Source organism: Carassius carassius, chromosome 46 (assembly GCF_963082965.1).
Source record: "Carassius carassius chromosome 46, fCarCar2.1, whole genome shotgun sequence".
NCBI classification, from domain to species: domain Eukaryota; kingdom Metazoa; phylum Chordata; class Actinopteri; order Cypriniformes; family Cyprinidae; genus Carassius; species Carassius carassius.
The window spans coordinates 26055859-26070858 of record NC_081800.1 but is presented as its reverse complement, the minus strand read 5'-3'; the positions used below and the strand labels follow the sequence as shown (position 1 = coordinate 26070858).

At 37.7% G+C, this 15000-nt stretch overlaps 1 protein-coding gene across 1 annotated transcript in view; it reads right to left on the bottom strand.

Annotated features, from left to right (window-relative positions):
- ddah1 (dimethylarginine dimethylaminohydrolase 1) overlaps nucleotides 1-15000 on the bottom strand; it is a 62976-nt gene that overhangs the window by 28235 nt on the left and 19741 nt on the right. The window lies entirely within an intron of this gene.

Here is a 15000-nt window from a genome sequence, read left to right as displayed (position 1 = left end):
TTGGCGCATCATTAAACGAAAAATACGTCAAAGACGACCACGAACTCTTCAGCAGCTGGAAATCTATATAAGGCAAGAATGGGACCAAATTCCAACAGCAAAACTCCAGCAACTCATAGCCTCAATGCCCAGATGTCTTCAAACTGTTTTGAAAAGAAAAGGAGATGCTACACCATGGTAAACATGCCCCGTCCCAACTATTTTGAGACCTGTAGCAGAAATCAAAATTGAAATGAGCTCATTTTGTGCATAAAATTGTAAACTTTCTCAGTTTAAACATTTGCTATGTTATCCATGTTCTATTGTGGCTGACTTCCAGTGGCGCGCGCTGCTAGATGGCTGCACAGCACTAGGCTCCTGACTAAAACCTCCTAATTGAACTTGTTTCTTCACGCTGAGGAAAATATCACATGTTATCAGAGCTGTACAAGTTTTATTTCAAGTATGGCAACTAAGAAATCGAGTTCACCACAGAAATCGGCAGCAAGTTGCAAACGAATCAAAACACTCGAGGACGACGTAGCCTCAATTGTTAACTATGCAATCGAAGCACAACAAGAGGCCATGCGCGAAATGGTTTCCCGCATGTTGACAGAGGCAATACAATCGGCCCTTAAGCCATTCAAGGACTTTATCGACGAAAACAACGCTGCTCTTCGTTCGATGAAAGAGGAAATGGATTCCTTGAGTAAAAATGTGGCGTCAATTACAACCAAAGTGGATAATATTCAAGGCAGTTTACGCAGCACTAAAAAGAACGCGAACCTCTGCCTATCTCAGCTTGAACAGATGCAACGAAAATGCAATGACCTCGAAGATCGGTCACGTCGCAAAAACGTCCGCCTGGTCAATCTACCAACTGGAATGGAAGGGGACGATCCGGTCGGTTTTCTACAGAAAATGCTACCTAATTGGATCCCCAACCTTTCGGCGCGCTCAAGTCCGATCGAGATTGATAGAGCTCACCGAGTGTATTCGAGTTCCAACTCACCAAAACCACGATCGTTGATATTCCGGCTCCTCCGTTATGCTGACAGGCAAGCAATCCTTCAGGGAGCCCGGAAAGCAAAACCCACTTTGCCCGGGAATTCTACGCGGACTACAGTCACGAGACAGCTCAAAAGAGGAAAGCTTTTTCGACCGTAAGATTCAAGCTTCATCAGAAAGGCGCAGAAACTTTCCTAATCTACCCAGCATCGCTGAGAGTCTCCCACAAGGGTCAGGAATACTCGTTTGAATCACCGGAGAGTGCTGAAAAATATCTCGAGGGTCTAGATGTCGACGCGTCAGTATCCACTGTTCGTAGATCCTTAAACTTCCCGCTACCGGAGGAAATGGAGGGGTAGACCTGACCATAAGGTGACATTGTTTGAGTTTTTTGCTGAATAACAATACGGACTTTAGTTCACCAAAGTGAAATGGTAAATTATTTTATTTACAAATATTTGCATTATGTCAAACTATTTTCAGTTTTCAAAACTCATTTTTCAATTCTCAGATTGTGCTGGTTGTAGATAGTTAATTATGAAGGTCTGGTTCTACTCAGAAAATGTGGACTAAATTACAATCCTTAGCTTAGTTAAATCTGGTTGCTGTAATTCTAGTTATGAGAATAGTGTATGTCTTACAGTTATTCTGATTTTGGAATATTTGTTCTTTAATTTTAACCTCCCCATCTGTCAAACTCATAGGGGGCTAAGAAGGTTAATAGTGTTCAGACATTGCCTTGCGATCGCCACAGACGTTTGCTAAAAAGGGAAGGGGGGAGAGGGAGGGGACGATTAGGCGCGTAAAGCACTCGGGACCTTTTCTGTTTTTGGTTTTGCTCATTAAGGTTGGAACTTTAATGGTACACTCAATAACTTGCCCTAACCATTACATGCTAAGTTGTGAATGTCTGGTTACTACAGACCATGGTTAAAATAAACACGCTATCTTTAAGCGTCAGGGGGTTAAACTCTCCTATTAAACGTACACGAGTGTTAGATCTTTTACACAGGAAAAAGGTTGATGTAGCGTTTCTTCAGGAAACCCAACTGCCATGGATGCTAAAAGAATGCAAAATAGGTGTTATATCCCCATAGTATCATCTAGCTGTAAATCGAAGAAGAAGGGAGTGACAATTTTATTTAAACGTAATTCTAACTTTACTATTGAGCACACAGGTTCCGATGAAAATGGTAGAATTGCTTATTGCTGTACGTTAATAGAAGGAAAGAGGTTAGCATTTGTTAATATTTATGCTCCGAACTCTTATGACGCCTCCTTCTTTCCAAATGTTTCCAAAATCATACTATCTCTCCAAGGCTATTCATTGATCATTGGATCTGATATGAATGCTGTGCTCGACACAGTTTTGGACCGTTCCAATCCTTCAGTTTCAGTAGCACAAACTCAGTCTTCTACAGCACTGAGATCGCTCATTAAAGATATAGATGTGTGTGATGCTTGGCATATTCATAATCCAACAGCCAAAGAATAAACCTATTTCTCCCCAAGTCATAAATCATTTTCAAGAATTGATTATATTTTACTCTCATCTTCGTTACTTGCAGGGCTTATCAATATTGAATTTCTACCACAAAGCGTTTCCGATCATAATGCTGTACTAGCACATCTTCAGATTAATACATCTTGTAAACCATCCCGATGGAGATTTAATAATTTTTTACTGCAAAATGAAGACTTTCTTTCTCAACTGAAAGCAGAACTGATTGAATTTATCAATATAAACAAGGACTCTGTTGATAATCAGGAAATGCAATGGGCTTCCATCAAAGGGTTTTTAAGGAACAATGCTATCTCCTTTTCGGCTAAGCTTAAAAAAATTCATCTTGAACAAATATCAATGTTAGAGAAAAGATGTGGGGAATTAGAAAAGGAATTAAGCAATCAGTTTTCCAATGATACACAACAAAAATTACATTTAGAGAGGGTCGCACTCAGAGGTGGAAAGAGTACAAAAATATTCTACTCAAGTAAAAGTACCATTACATGAATGAAATTTTACTTAAGTACAAGTAAAAGTACCAGTCTAAAAATCTACTCAAGTAAAAGTAAAAAGTAGCTCATTTAAAATTTACTCAGAGTAAAAATTACTTTTTAACAGTGGGAGGGAGTCAAAAATGGGACAGGCCAACGGTGTCAAACTCAGTTCCTGGAGGGCCACAGTCCTGCACAGTTTAGATATAACCCTAATTAAACACACCTGATCCAGCTAATCTAATCATTTAGGTTTATTCAGGGCTGGACTGGGACAAAAAATCGGCCTGGGCATTTTTGCCCAGACCGGCCCACTATATGATCATAAACACCACCCATCTTTGCACGCCCTTAATCATATGCATACCAACTCCTATTCATTAAAACCACTAATGCCATGTAATGAGTGAGTATAGGAACGAGTGAGAGTTAACCGATGAAATAAGTCAAAATGTTATATTTATTAATACAGTTGAACTATACTCCACAGCGGTGAATCCTAAAACAAGCTATAAGCGGCTCTGCCATAGCAATACCAGTGTTTTTTACAGGATTTTTGTTAAAACTATGGTGGTGTCTCCTCGGTCCTTCTAGGGGGGTTCGGGGGCATGCCCCCCCCGTGAGAAAATTTTGTGCATTTTAATGTTAAATTCATTAATCTGGTGCACTTTGAGAGTTCAAAATTAAAAGCTCCAACCCATATTCAGTGTGCAAATTAAACAAAGAAAAATTCAAACCTCTTTTAGTTACAGTGTCTATTTACATTACACCTATACATAATAATAGGTATAATATTAATCCAATGACAGTAATAGCCATATTTTGTAAAACAAATGCACAAAAAAATAAAGGAAAATTTCTTAATTAGTTGTACCAATTTCTACACTTGAAAGAGATAAGCACTTGATCTTTTATTTTGACGCAAACTGCATCAAGCTTTTATTTTGGCGGAAAACATGGTTTACAAACGCCTCTTATTAAATTTCTAGTGAATTGCGGTAATCGTCAACTATGCAGATGTGGAAATAATCTACACTCATGACATGGCCTAAGTGTTTTGAAAGTAGTTATGCTTACCGCAGGCTCTACACTTTCTCATCTCTCTCCTGATCCTCCGTCCTCACTATCATCATCTGCCACAGGAGCTGATGAAGGTCAGAAAACATATATTTTGACACAGTTTACAGTGTCTGCTTTAAGGGCCTGGTTCTATTTTTTCACGCTATTTATCTGCACATTCCTTGCGTTTCTTCTCCATCTTTTTTTACAGATACACACTGACACTGCTGCCGCTCGCTCACTCGTTTAAAGTTGTGATTGGGCCAGCCCAGTGTCAATCAAGAAAAGAGCCAATGGGCCGCTGATCTACATGTTTCATGGGCTGGTCTGTCAGAAAAAAAAAACTAACACTGACTTTGACCAATGCATTACACCGGCACAAACCCAGCGCCGCAAGCAAAACAAAACGAATGGGCCGCCTATGTACACATTTTATGGGCTGTTTATAAAAAAAAAAAAAAAAAAAAAAAGTATGAGTATGAGATATCGGCCCAAAAAGCACGTCGGCCCACTGGGCAAATGCCCCGTATGCCCAATGGCCAGTCCAGCCATGGGTTTATTTGAAAACTACATGATATGTGTGCTGGAGCAGGGTTAGAACTAAACTCTGCAGGGCTACGGCCCTCCAGGAACTGAGTTTGACACCCCTGGGATAGGTCTATTAATCTCAAACTAGTTGTTTTTAATTAAAGGAATCAGTTATTTAGAATAATAAAACATTTGGGCTGTTACCAGGCAAATCAGTATCAACAAACTCATCTTTTAATGCAGAAGATTCATCGGACGTGGCATTTAGATGTATTACACTGTTTAGTGCAGGACAAGAATGCATTTAACCTGCAGTTACAAATGCATGAATAATGTTTTGATATACAAGACATAAAATGTTGAATACTCATTTGAAATGATAAGAAATTAATTATTTTAAAAAATCAAAAGATACTTTAAATGTGAAATTAAAATGGCCAGTATGTGTCAGCAAGTCACTGTTAATAAGTGAGTCATTGCGATTGAACCGAATCATTTAAACGGTTGATTCATTCAGGAACGAAACACTGTCACGTTGCTCAGAGACGCAAAACTGTGCTTTGGTGGCTGTGTTTGGAATTATTTTCTATTGTAGAAATAGAGCTAAAAAAAGCAATATGGTGTCTAAAACGCAAGTCTCTTAATTAACTTGTTTACTGAACTGTTATATATATGTATGAATATATTCATGATGATTTTTGGAGGAAAAGATGGCATTCTTTGTGTGATTTTGATTTAATATATGAAATTATATAAATATGTGAATTTTCTGCCCCTATATCTTCAATTTTGTGATCATTCTAAATGCATTTTAGGAGACTGAATCACACCGTGAAAGAACGCACTATAAATGCGCGCGCACATCATTAAAACAAAAATAGCACACTCCTCACCACTGTCTTTTTAGATAATTTGTGCAAAACCTCTTGCTAAAATGTCAAAGCTTCATTTTAACCACCAATGCAACGACGCAATTATTTAGCTTACCTCTACATTCATGCGAAGGGTTGATGTCTTGTCGAGATTTTATAAGCTGCTAGTTTGGTCTTCCTAGGCAAGTACAGCTTACACTGCATAATAGAGCATACATATGACCAGGGGTTCACTTCATTTCCTTGAGTTCAACTTCAGAATATGACGGGGTTTCGTTTTCAGCAGTGTTTGCACCACTAACGCCTGTTTTGTCCGTCTGCATCTTTCTTGTGATTTTAGCGCCAGTTTGCCCTCCTGCCCATTATTTACTGACGTAGTTTCCAGGGAGCGATTTATTTTTTTTATTTTTATTTTTTTTACTCAGTAATTAATGTGTTTTAAAATGTAGCGAAGTACAATACTTCAATCAAAATATACTTAAGTAAAAGTAAAATTACAGATTTTAAAAATTACTTAAAAAAGTATTAGTACACAAAAAAGCTACTCAATTACAGTAACGCGAGTAAATGTAATTCGTTACTTTCCACCTCTGGTCGCACTTAATGATCTTTTGCGAAGAAGAGCAGAGTATTTAATGCACATTACAAAACATAAATATTATATAGATGGAAGCAGACCGAGCAGACTCCTTGCGCTTACTCTTAAAAAACATGAACAACGTTTTAACATCCAAGCTATCCAGAGCTCAAAAAATGTTCTCACCTCACATCCCACCGAGATTAACAAAGTTCCTGTCATTTTTTGAAAAATTATATTCTTCAGAAACGCAACCCAGTAATGATCAGTTAAATTTTTTTTTTGATCAGTTGAGTTTAAACATACTTTCAAAGGAGGAAGCTGACAGTCTTGAATCTGAAATCACCATAGAAGAATTACACTGCGCATTATTAAGTTCAAATAAAGGAAAGTCCCCGGGAATCGATGGCTTACCAGTGGATTTATATCTAGCGCTTTGGGATCAACTTGGTCATATCTGGTTAGATACTATAAATGAGTCCATATTCAAAGGTCGTTTTCATAAAGATCTCAATACAGCTCTAATCACGGTTATGCCCAAACCTGGCAAAGATCATTCAGACTGTTCTAATTATAGGCCCATCTCCTTGATTAATGATGACGTTAAACTATATGCTAAAGTTATCGCCAGACGTCTACAGTCAGTGATTCATAAACTAATTGACTCCGATCAATCAGGATTTATAACAGGTCGTTTGGCTTCCGACAATGTTCGTCGAGTTTTACATATCATTGCTGAATCCGAGAAGTTAGAAACACCCAGCGGCCTCCTCTTTATTGACGCTGAAAAAGCCTTTGATCGGCTGGAATGGAGCTATCTATGGTATACATTGAAGAAGTTCAATTTTGGGGATCATTTTATTAGAATGGTTCAAACTCTATATGCAAATCCCATGGCCAGGGTTTCTACTGGTGGACTCATTTTAGATTCTTTTACTATTTGCCGAGGCACAAGACAGGGGTGTCCGCTTTCTCCTTTTATGTTCAACTTATCGTTAGAGCCTTTGGCACAGTATATTAGACAATGTAAATGTATTACCCCAATTCAGTTAGGCTCATCAACCCATTCTATTTCTTTATATGCTGACGATACTCTGCTATTTTTATCTGATTTACAACGCTCACTTCCTAACGCCCTTCAAATTATAGACGAATTTGGTATATTATCGGGGTTCAAAGATGGATGTGTCTACCTTCATCTCCATCCGCTCGAATGTCAACAATAAAAATTAATATTTTGCCCCGCATCAATTTTATTAGCTCTATGCTTCCTCTCCCCCCACCAGTGAATTATTGGAAAAAGTTGGACTCTTTACTGATAAAATTTATATGGAATGGAAAGCGTCTTCGTATTAAGTGGTCTACACTTCAAAAAAGTAAAATAAAAGGTGGAATGGGCTGCCCTAATTTTAAATGGTATCACTGGTCTTTTATTCTGCTCTCAGTTTTGAAATGGTTTGATTCGAGCTCACAGTCTTCATGGAAACAACTAGAAAAAGATCGTATTTCACCAATTCGTTTGCAAGATTTTTTATTTTCAGGCCTTTCGCAAAAGAAATGCTCACTGTATTATGGTCCTATAATTTCCTACACTCTTCAAATATTCAAAAAGATTGAAGCCTGTTTTGCATCTAAAACCTTATGGCACACTCATACCCCGATTTGGCACAACCTGAACTTACTGTCTGGCGGTCAACCTTTCGTTCAGCCTTCCTGGTCAACAAAAGGCATTTTAACCATTAAACGACATAAAAGGGGAAGATTCAATTTTGGATTTTCGTGACTTAATAGGAAGATTTAAAATCTCATCTAACACTTTATTTTTACGATATGTAATGGGTCTATCATCCCACCCATTTTGTAATTTCTGTGGATTGGGTTGTGTGGACACTTTGGTACATATGCTGTGGGACTGTCCAGATGTGCAAAAATTCTGGGATAGGGTGCTTGATGTTTTGTACAAGGCGTCGGGGATTTGTATCCCCAAAGATCCTGTTATTTTATTTTATTTATGGAAACCTCCCCATGACCTGTCTATTAAACATTGGCTTCACTCCTTACTGGAAATATTATACGTGGAGCTGTCATCTGCACGGACCAATCACGCTAATCCTAGGACTGTTTTGATGTGGGAGAACTGGATATCTAAAGTCAAGACATTTCTGGCTAATTAATCTGCAGCTACGTATGGGTGTTATCATTAGCATTATTTTATTTGTCTTTCTCTGTATGAATTTTATTTTATCCCTTGTTATTCAGATACTGCTCAATGTCCCGAAGTGCAATGGGGTGGGGCGGGATGAGGGCTTTATAGGTAAATTAGTAGTCGTATAAGTTTTCTTTACTTTATTGCAAATATTTTGTAAACTTTTTTCAAAATAAATAAAAACACAAAACTACAAAATCCATGTTCTATTGTGAATAAAATATTGGCTCATGTGATTTGAAAGTCTTTTAGTTTTCAGTTTATTAAAATTTAAAAAACGTCCCAACTTTTCCGGAATTCGGGTTGTAAAACCATTCCAGCGCAAGAAGAGGCAAAAGAGAACTCGGTGCTCGAACACAAGCTGTTTCCTCTTTCACAACTCCGAAAGACTGGTTTATCGTGCATGCAGATAATATTTTAAGATGTTAAGCTAAACCAAAAAGTTTATAAGACTGGTTTATTCTTTACTTTAGATAAGCAGAACATATCACAATGACAAATGTCATTATACAGAGTTGTGTCCTGATATGACACAAAAACAAGAGCACACACACACACACACACACACACACACAGAGAAACAGTATAAAAGTGTCAGATTGTGGCTGGAATCCATCATGCACGTGAGAAACATGCGACAGGACACCAATGTGTGTGTGTGTGTGTGTGTGTGTGTGTGTGTGAGAGTGTGGTCAGAACCGCAGGCTCAGCAATTTGAGAAATAGACAAACCTGGAAAATCCATGTTTCTGTTTGAGTTACTGCGTCAGTTTTCTTTGGCTTCAGTTTGGCTGTTTATTAAAGGGAAAGTTCACTCAAAATGATTGAGCCATTATTTACTCCCATTTCACCAGAGTATATCCTATCATTGAGGTTTAAACAACACTGGACACCACTGATGTTAATTATATGTACAAAACAAAACAAGTTTGTATAACTTATTATATTTGTTTTTATTTATTTGTAAGAATTATTATAAGTGCATATGTTATATTAATAATAATAACATAATATGTATTTTATTATTAAATATGGTTAAAAATACAAAAACATAATATATATATATATATATATATATATATATATATATATATATATATATATAAATGAATTATATATTATATTTTTAATAGTATAATGTATTAAAATGACATTTGTATACACAATAAATCACATTTGTATTTAATAATTTTTTATTTATAAAAATGTAAGTATTTACATTAATATAATAATATTATATTTCTAAATGAAAATACCTAATTATGAATAATATATATTTTATTAGTAAAATTGTACAATGAAATTAATAATAATAACAATTATAAAATATATTATTATTCACTTATGTATTTTTAATAATCTGAATATTTATTATTATTATTATTATTACTATAAACAAAATACAATTCTAATGACATGAGGGTGAGAAAACTGACAATAATTTTTTGGGGAACTATCCCTTTAAATGGGCCTTTTCTGAACAGTTGTACAGTATATGGTTTTTAATTAACTTGCACTATTAGTGAACTACATTTGCAAGTGTACACACACACACACACACACACTCTTGGGAAGCAGAGTGAAGTTGGGATGTAAATCAGGGAAAACACGTGCCGGTGGGTTTGGATCAAATCGAGTGTGTGTCCATCAGCGCAGGAGAAAAATAACATGTATTCACAGCGTGAGGGAGAAACACACACGTGTCATGTCAGTCAAAGCGAATGAAGCGTAATCCGGCCCGGAGAACACGGATCCGCGCGTGCATCATGCCACGTGAACATTTAGACCCTAAAACCACAGCGGTGAGACCAGTGTGTAAATCATACAACAACCCACACGACTAACTAGACTAGTTAGAGACTAAACTATATACTGTAGTCTATTTCAGATGACTCAGTCTAAGAATCTGCCGTCTCTGTGGGATTGTGATGATGAAATGGAGAAACAGACAGAAAGAGTGTGTGAACTGTGAACTCTGTAAAGTGCTTCCCTGAGGGCTCGTTTTCCACACGTCAGACCAGCAGATTTACACACAGATTCAGTCTGAGAAGCTGAAAAACAAGGTTACACAACAGATGGGATCCTAACACAAGCGGCCTGCATGCATCTTCAGGTGTGTGCAGACCTTAAGTTATCACATGCAACATTGTGTGCGTGTTAGCAATTATATATTAAAAAAGAACTAGATTTGAAAAATGTTATTGTTTGAGGAATAAAAGAAAATGTGGACCTGTTTTTCGTACACCGAGGGACACGGTACTGTCGATGGTAACAATTCAAAAGCACATGATACGGGTCTCTTATCTTTCACAGTAAACCTAAAGAAAGTGTAATTTAAATTTGGCAAATTGTGTTTCTTATTAACCATTCTTATAAGCCATATATCCCACCTTGTTTATTAAGTCAGATTTGGGATGTGGTGGGTTCTATGATCCTGTCCATAATGAATCAGTCTTTTAAAGGGTGTAGTTCTTTCATATTTTAAACATGCCTTGATTTTAAAAAGCCCACTCTGGACCCTTCAGTGTTAAATAACTAAGGACCGATTTCAAAACTGCCTTTCTTGGCTCAGTTATTGGAGAAGGTGGTTCCTAATCAACTTTTTCTACATTTTTTTAAATGAATTTTTTTTTCTGTCACCATTGAAACTGCCCTCCTTTAAAGCTTCAAATGATTTATTGCTGTCTGTAGCCGCTGGGAATTGTGCCTTCTTGGTGCCTCTGGATCTTAGCGCAGTGTTTGACACTATGGGTCATGGGATTCTTCTTGACCGTTTGCAGGGGTGTGGGGGGGTTAAGGAACTTGCTTTAAAGTAGTTCTAATCCTATCTACGTGGAAGATCCTTTGCGGTGGAGATAGGAAGATCTATTTCATCTTCACAGTTTATGTCCTCGGGGGTTCCTCAGGGCTCGAGTCTTGGTCCGGTGAAGTTCTCTTTTTGAATATCCTGCCTTTGGGTCTAATCTGTCAAAAATTAAATGTGGCTTATCATTGTTATTCTGATGACATCCAGCTGTATGTGCCTTTACGATGTAACAGTGATTCCAATATTTCAACTTTGTTTGAGTGTTAGGATGAAATAAGGGCATGGATGGCTTCTAGTTTTCTGCAGCTCAATGAGTCCAAATCGAAAGTGGTGACTTTTGGCCATCCAAAGTTAGCCAATCAGCTTTCTGTACATCTAGGCCCTTTAACCACTAATATTAACACTCAAGTAAGAAACCTTGGTGTAATCTTTGACTCGGAGTTGAAGTTTGATAGACAAGTCAGTGCTGTTGTTAAAAGTAGCCATATTGTGTGGTTTGAAGTATCCCTTGCGAATTATTGCCAAATTGAAGACAATTCTGTCTTTTGAGGACATGAAACCATGTTTCATGCTTTTATTTAATCCAGATTGGATTATTGCAACCTGTTATATGCTACAGCTAGACTGTTAAAGGAACACTCCACCGTTTTTTGAAATAGGGCTTATTCACATTATTTCCTACATTTAGATAGGTGGGCAAATGCATTTTTGTGTCAGTGCATGCATTGTTTTAGTTTGACTGGGTCGGCGTTAGCTTAGCACAATGAATGGAATCCTTGGTTGCCAGCTAGCATGGCCTGAGTATAAGTGATCAAAAAAAATTAAAAAAACCCACCTAATTACTTCTTGTGGCCTGCGTATTCACAACGAGTACAAATAGCGATCCAGATTAACACTAGGCGATTTCCTAGGCAGATATTGACTTGGGACTATATTATGGGGAAGCACAGGCGAAGCACTGCTACTTCGGTGCAGAGATATCACGCAACACATGAAATCCCATGACTTCCGTCAACATACCGGCGTGCAACGCGTCAAAAAAAACAGAAGAAGAAGAACATACCGGCGTGACCTGCACCGAGTGTCTTCGCTTTTGGATGATTTATTTTGAGAAGTTACAGCAAACATGGTTATTACCTGCATAGCAAAAGGTTGTGAGAACAAGCAAAGGACATACACGAATGTAATGTTTCACAGAATTCCACCTAATGTGGAACTGAGAAATAAATGGCTAGCAGCTCTGGAGATCTGTAGTTCAACGCCTCTCAACAAAATAAAGCAGTATCGTGTTTGCGAAGAACGTTTTGCACCAGAGGACTACTTTGAAAACACAGGAAGAACAAAGTGCACATGTAAGTTGTCTTTTATTTATTTTCCTATATAACCTATATTGCCTGTGAAAACATCAACTCTATGTGAATACAGCTATAATATGGGTCGATCTATACATGCGTCATGATTAAAATAATCACTTACTCTGTGGACAGCTGTCCATTTGGTCCATTCGGCGTGGGGCGTTTTTTCCAGTTCACTTTGCCACACCGGAAAAAAAAATCGAGTAGAATGGATCAGCGCCGTGAAATCCTCTGTAGATGGGACACAACTTCGGGCACGCTCATCTTGATCTGACGTGTTGAGCCTGGTCATCAATGGCAAAAACATGTCCCACTCTCTACAGCATAGACACTCTATTTCCGTCGGCATAGATTGGCATATTCCCCTACATTCACACCACCAGTTCATGTTGGCTCTCATCACGAGCGATCCTCCTCCTGTCGTTCTATTTCCAAAGCACGCAGCTCGTCTTCTGTAAACTCTGGTTCAAATAGGTATGGTTCTGGTTCTTGACTGTCTGAGAAGTCACCCTCTTCGTCTCTCTCAAAATCAGCCATGTTCATCGCCATTCGTGTACTGTAAGGAAAATAGCCAGGCAGCTACTATTCACGCCGGTATGTTGACGGAAGTCGTGGGATTTCATGTGTTGCGTGATATCTCTGCACCGAAGTAGCAGTGCTTCGCCTGTGCTTCCCCATAATATAGTCCCAAGTCAATATCTGCCTAGGAAATCGCCTAGTGTTAATCTGGATCGCTATTTGTACTCGTTGTGAATACGCAGGCCACAAGAAGTAATTAGGTGGGTTTTTTTAATTTTTTTGATCACTTTTACTCAGGCCATGCTAGCTGGCAACAAAGGATTCCATTCATTGTGCTAAGCTAAGCTAACGCCGACCCAGTCAAACTAAAACAATGCATGCACTGACGCAAAAATGCATTTGCCCACCTATCTAAATGTAGGAAATAATGTGAATAAGCCCTATTTCAAAAAACGGTGGAGTGTTCCTTTAACTGGCACAAGGAAGTGGTCCAGCATTTCTCCAGTGATGGCTTCGCTGCACCGGCTTTCTGTTGATTTTAGAGTCCAATATAAAGTTTTGATTATGGTTTTTAAAGGTTTGCATGGCTTTGCTCCAGAGTATATTTCATGTCTGTTACAGCAGCACTGTGTTGCTAGACCTATTCTGCTTTTACATGTTCCCAGATCACGATTGAAAAACAAAGATGATCGAGGCTTCTCTGTTGCTTCCCCACATCTTTGGAATAGTCTCTCATTGCATATTAGATCTTAAATTAAATAGATTTTAAATCAATGTTGAAAACACACCTTTACTCTGTGGCATAGAGTTGCCCCTAGCTTTGGGACATTGAGCAGTAATGTATATTGTGTTTATTGTGCTTGTTTGAGTAATTTTTAGACATGTAAAGCACTTTGGTCAACTGGTGTTGTTTTAAAAGTGCTATATAAATAAAAGTTGATTGATTTATTGATTATTATGTCTGTGTGACCTCGCTGCAAACTTACTTTATCATACAGTAACACTAAAGTCTTATTTAGATGCACTGTGAGACATCAGATCCGCTATCCAGAGGGAGACACAGATATGATATAAACGAATTCAAACAAAAATCAAACCGTGTTTACCTCTCAAAACTTAATTTATTCATACTGCAATGCATGTTGGGAGCTCGTAGATAAATCAACTAAAATGCTGACAAGCACCCTTAACAATTCCAGATAAAATTAAATAAATAATAATTCATAATAATTTATAATAATTATTTAAGTAAATAAATAAATAGTGAAATTTCGATAAAACAACCACATTTCTCAGGGAATAATCAAAACTACTCACAACTTATGTTCATAAATATCTTAACCTTAATCATTCCTTTATTTCTGCCAATAATCAGACTACTGATGCACAAACTAGATCAAATGTAGCTGCTTTTTCCACTGAAGCAGTTTCCCACACTTTCACACAAATTCTTCATGAGTCCATGTGAGATGGGAAGAACTTGGCCTTGATGAGAGGACACACACACACACACACACACACACACAGACACAGGGCAATGTAGTCTGCACCTCAAATCTAGAGCAACACAACTCAGGGTTCATTTCCACACAATGAAGCTTGAACACAAACAAGATTCTCGTGTTCTTGTTTGAGGGGCTCATTAGCATTTTAATTAAGCTTACCAACAATCACATCATTCAGCTGAGAGACAATGTAATGCAGTGATGTGTGTCAAAATAAACTGGAGTTCAGAAGGGTGTGTTCATGGGTTAAAGTGTGATAGTTATTTATCACTATTATTAATTAGTTATCGATCATAAAATGAGAGGATCACAGTGACACAAGTGTGCCATCACCCTGAAACACCCTAGAAACCTCCCAGAAATCACAGAAAATGTCAAAATCTAGTTCATAAAATTGAACCTCTGAACTGCGAATACTTCAGGATTCAATAATATAGCATCATTTACAATTTTATATATTTATTAAGCAGGTAATACAACTAAACAACATTGATAAAACCAAATAATAACGTCATGTGACCAAACAATTCTAGCTGCATATTATCATGTGACGTGTATACAATCCCCTCGTGACCCCTCGCGACCCCAGACT